Genomic DNA, 5,529 nt, shown 5'->3' with positions numbered 1-5,529 from the left:
GGGCGGGGGGGGGCGCAGTTGGGGGGGACCAGGCCAGCAGTGGGGGAAGTTAGATGCGATCAGGCAGGCAAGCAGTTAAAAGCCAGTGGTCCCGAATTGTGAGAGGGATGTCCGACTGCTGGTTTAGGCCCGATCCTGGGGATCGGGCCTAAACCAGCAGTTAGACATCCCCCAAGTGGTCCCGGATTGGAGAGGGTTCAGGCTGGGCTGAGGGGACCCCCTGCCCCCCGTGCATGAATTTCGTGCACCAGACCTCTAGTATAAATATAAAAAACCTATAAGTAAAGTGATTGAATTAGTAGAAAACAAAAACAAAATAAAAAACCTTCCTATAAGGAAGAACTCAGAGCTAAATGGCTTTACTGGTGAATTTTACCAAACATTTAAAGAATAATTAACACCAATCCTTCAGAAACACTTCAAAAAAAAAGAAAAAGAGAGAGTACTTTCTAACTCATTCTAAGAGACAGGCATTCCAGACCAAACAAGGCAAAGATGCCACAAGAAAAGAATACTGTGTATCAATATAGATGCAAAAATCCTTCCCCCTAAGATTAGGAACAGAACAGAGATGTTCATTCTCATCACTTTAAAAGTAATTGAAGTATAACTGGCAATAATATCTTATTTGTTTCAGATATACATCATAGTGATTTGATACTTAGATACCTTATGAAATGATCACCACAATAAGTCTAGTACCATCTATCACCACACACAGCTATTATAATATTATTGACTATATTCTCTATGCTATACATTACATCCCATTACATCCTTATGAAATTTATTTTTCTCAATTTAACATGCATTAGAGGGCAATTAGGCAAGAACAAGAAACAAAGGATATTCAAATTAATGAAGAAAAAGATAAAACTATTTGTATTTGTAAACAATATGGTCTTATATATGTACAGTTCTAAGGAATCCACTGCAAAAAAAGACTATTAGAAATACTAAGCAAGTTTAACAAGGTTGCAGGATATAAGATCAATATGCAAAACAAAATCAATTGTATTTCTATGTACTAGAAATAAATATTCCAAAAATGAGGTTAAGAAAACAATTTCATTTAGAACATCATAAAAGAGTAAAATAGTTAGGTATAGAATTTAAAAAGTGTAAAATTTACACACTGATAATTGTAAAACATGTTAATAGAAATGGAAGAAGATCTAATAAATAGAAAGGCATCTCATAATCATGGACTAGAATACCTGATATTGTCAAGACAAAAATCCTTCCCCAGTTGGTCCAGAGACTCAATGCAATCAATGTCAAAATTGCAGTTCACTCTTTTTGAGGGCAGGGGGACAAATTGATAAGCTAATCCTAAATTACATATGGAAATGCAAGACACCAATATAGTCAAAACAACTGAGAAAGAAGAGCAAAGCTGGAGAACTCACACTTCCCAATTTCAAAGCTTACTACAAAGTACAGTAATCTAGATAATATAGTACTGGTATAAGGGTAGACAGATAAGATGAATGATATAGAATGAAGAGACCAGAAATAGACCCTTACATTCATAGTCAATTGACATTTGACAAGGTGCGAAGACAATTTGATGGGGAAAGAAGACTCATTCCAACAAATGGCACAGGGGCATCTGGATATCTAAATGCAAATGAATGCAGTTGGATACCTACCTCACAACATGTACAAAAATTAACTCAAAATGCATCACAGATATACAGGTAAGAGCTAAAACTATAAAACTATTAAAAGTAAATCTTCATAGATAAATTAGACTACATTAAGATTAAAAACCTGTGTTACAAACAATCCTATCAAGAAATTAAAAAAACCCCACACAGAATGGGAGAAAATATTAGCAAATCATATATCTGATAATGGACTTATATCCAGAATATTAAAAGCATTCTTGCAACTCAATGGTAAAAAGACAAATAACCCAATTTTAAAAAAAATGAACCAAGAATCCAAATAGACCTTTCTCCGAAGAAGATGTACAGATGGTCAGTAAGCGCATGAGAAGATTATCAACATCATGAGTCATCAAGGAAATGAAAATCAAAGACACAATGAGATACAACTCACTTGGAGGCTATAATAAAAAACACAGATAATAACTGTTGGTGAGGGGGTGGCACATTGAAACCCTCACACATTTAGTGGGAATGTAAAATGGTGCAGCTGCGGTGGAAACAGTTTTGCACTTCCTTTAATGTTAAATATATAGCTAGCATATGACTCAGCCAACTCCACTCCTAGATACATGCTCTAGAGAATTCACCGCATACATCCATACAAAAACTTATATACAAATAGTCATAGCAGCAGAGTTTATAATAGCTAAAAGTGCAAACACCTGAATGCCCACGAATAGATAAACAAAATGTGGTATATACATTCAGTGAAATATTATTTAGCAATAAAAAGAAATGAAATATTGATACATGCTATATATAATGTGAAATGAAAGAAACCACTCATTCAAGACTATTATATAATTATATTTATATGAAATGTCCCAAATAGGCAAATCTATAGAGACAAAAGTTGATTAGTGGTTGCTTAGGGGATAGGGGGTTAGGGGTAGGATAGTGTTCTACAGTTAGATTGTGGGTGCACAACCCTGTGAATATACTACAAACGATTGAATTATACACTTTAAATGGTGAAATGAATGGTATGTGAATTATATCCCAATAAAACTATTAAAAAAAGAGAAAAAATGACTATGATAGTGGGCATCACTAAAGCTAATTATGGGAATTTTTCCTAATCTTAAAAGAGCTCTCTGTCTCTCAATCTCTCTCTGTCTCTATTATGACTTATTATGACTTAAAAGATATAATTTATGACTCATAAATAATGATGACTTTTAGATGACTGACTTGATGAAACTGAGAAAAGGAAAACCCAACCTAGAAGTCAGGAAAAATATTTCTTACACAAGTTCCATAAATCTACCAAGAGAAGTGGCAGAAGTCATGATACCTGAATTCATTTGAAACTGTATTAGATAAACCACTCACCTGCTCTGGTGAGTGGGATGGGGAGGAGGACTGATAGCATGATCCATCACCTTGATAAGGGGTGGGAGGCTCAGATTGGAGCATTGGTCCAGATATTGGGGATGAGACATTGCCACCCCTATCAAGAATACATTCTGAGCTCCTGTCTTTGAGGCAGGGGGTTTGGAGGGAATTTAGTATAGTGGCAGTCCACTCCCCGGTATTGCCAGGAAACATTCCAAGTGATATCCAGTGTTCCAGAAATGGGGGGAAACATTTTTGTAACTACCTGAAATATAACAGAACATAAGAACTGATGAAAAGCACACACACCAACTCTGTAAATTATGAAATGCAAAATAACATGAGGGGCAGGATAAAGACTAAACACAAATGTCTCTTACTGCCATGGCTCAGATTGTGCCTCGCTAGGCAGTTTTTATACCTCATATGAGGTCACAAAAATCTTTCTAACCAACTTTGCCGATGCCTGACATTCCCTTGATAAAAAAAATAGGGTCTTTCACTTTATAACTAAAGCTAATAAACTTAAATGAGTGATATAATTGGGAGTTAATTACTCAAGAGTAAATGTTTACATCAGTGGCTACAAGATGTGATAGTTATTGCTTCCCTGAATGGTTGAGAAAGCATGAAGACCCCAGGGCTGAGGTTGGCAGAGCTGGGAAAGAAGATGGTGGCAAGTCTCGAGTGATAGGACAAGATATTTAGTCACAGATAAGAAAAGAGGAGTATTCTTGAGCAGGATGGTAACATGTTGCAATCAATGGCTGAGGTCATTTTGCTAGCGTATTGAACAGATGAGATTGGGCAAGGTGACAAGGCAACCACTTTGAAAGATGCTGCCATATTCTAGACATGAGGGAATTAGGAATATTGGAAAAGGGTTGTGTTTGCAGAAGTGGAAAGAGGGACAAATTTAGGGTAGATGGTGGAAAAAGAATCTCCACCTAGAAGGTAGTTCTTTCTGAGTAGCACAGACCCACTGTAATTGGGAGAAGGAATTACTCTGCTCACTTAATTTTCTCCCCTGCCTTCTTTAAACATCCTTCAATAGTTCTTCAGTGCCTTCCAGATAAGGTCCAAATTTCACAATAATGTTATAAGGGTCTGGTTTCTGACCATCTCTCCAACCGATCTATCCTTACTACTCACCATGAACTCAATGCTCCAGCCACTCTAAATTATGATTTCCACTTTGGGGTCTTGTAAGGAATGCCTCTTCCTGTGTATTTCTTCTTTTTTGGTGTATACTTTCCATCTTTACCCCCCAAAATCGGGGGAGATCTTTTGCATACTTGAGATATCAATTTAGACATAACTTTCTGTAGGAAATCTCTCCTGACAATCCTCTCATCCATCCATCCAGAGTAATTGTTTCTCCCCTGTGATAACTTCCTCCTTTAGCACAAACTACTCTGTACTGAATGGCTCTCCACATTTTGGTGGGCACAGAAATCACCTTTAGTGCTTATTAAATGTAGACTTCTAAGCCCCAGACCAAAGGCTCTGACTTACTAAAGCTTAGTTGAGTCCACACCTTTAGAAATACTGCTGGATTGTAATTTGTTGTTTACACTAGAGGCCTGGTGCACGAATTTGTGCATGGGTGGGGTCTCTCGGCGTGGCCTGCAGGGATTGGGCCGAAACCGGCAGTCCAATGCTGCCTGCCACTCTGACTCATCCTGGCCCTGCTGAACCTGCCGTGGGCTCACGCCCAGTCAGTTCTGATCGGGAGAGGCTCACACTGCAGCATCTGGCGCCTGTCCTAAAGGGGGTGGGGGGGGGGGCTGGGACACGATTGGTCCTCCAGGCGGGCGGTGGGATGCCCTTGCTGGCCCAGGATCCAGATCTGTCCTGCTGATGTTCGCGCTGATTGTCGGGAGCCACCTGGAGGCCGCTTTTATATCATTTCTTCCTTGTGGACGTCTAGGGAGGGGAAGCGGCTCCAGTGTCTGAGGCCAACTTCCAGGAGGCCCGGGGCACTGTCAGGATCATGCTGGCAGTGCCAGTCTATAGGTGCTTGGCCCATTCTCTGGAGATTGGACCTGCAGGACTACTGAGGGAGTGAGTGGCTGCTACTGGGCTAGTGGGCTGCCGGGATGGGTTGATCAGCTGAGTGGCATTGAGTGTCTGTCCCCTGGTGGTCAGTGTGCGTCATAGCAACTGGTTGACCGGTCGTTCAGTCGTTTGGTCGTTTGGTCACTTAGGCTTTAATATATATAGACTAGAGGCCCGGTGCACAAAAATTTGTGCACTCAGGGGGGTGGGGAGAGGGGTCCCCCAGCCTGGCCTCTGCCCTCTTGCAGTCTGGGACCCCTCGGGAGATAACGACCTGCTGGCTTAGGCCTGCTCCCGGGTGGCAGAGGGCAGGCCCAATCCCTAAGTGCAGCCCCTGGTCAGGCTCAGAGCAGGGCCGATTGGGGAGTTGGGGCGCCGCCCCGTCATGCACAGAGCAGGGCGGATCGGGAGGTTGCAATGCCACCCTCAGTCACGCTCAGGGTAGGGCCGATTGGGGGATTGG

Source organism: Myotis brandtii, unplaced genomic scaffold, assembly GCF_000412655.1.
Source record: "Myotis brandtii unplaced genomic scaffold, ASM41265v1 scaffold2148, whole genome shotgun sequence".
Taxonomy (NCBI): domain Eukaryota; kingdom Metazoa; phylum Chordata; class Mammalia; order Chiroptera; family Vespertilionidae; genus Myotis; species Myotis brandtii.
Note: the sequence above shows the minus strand (reverse complement) of the source record.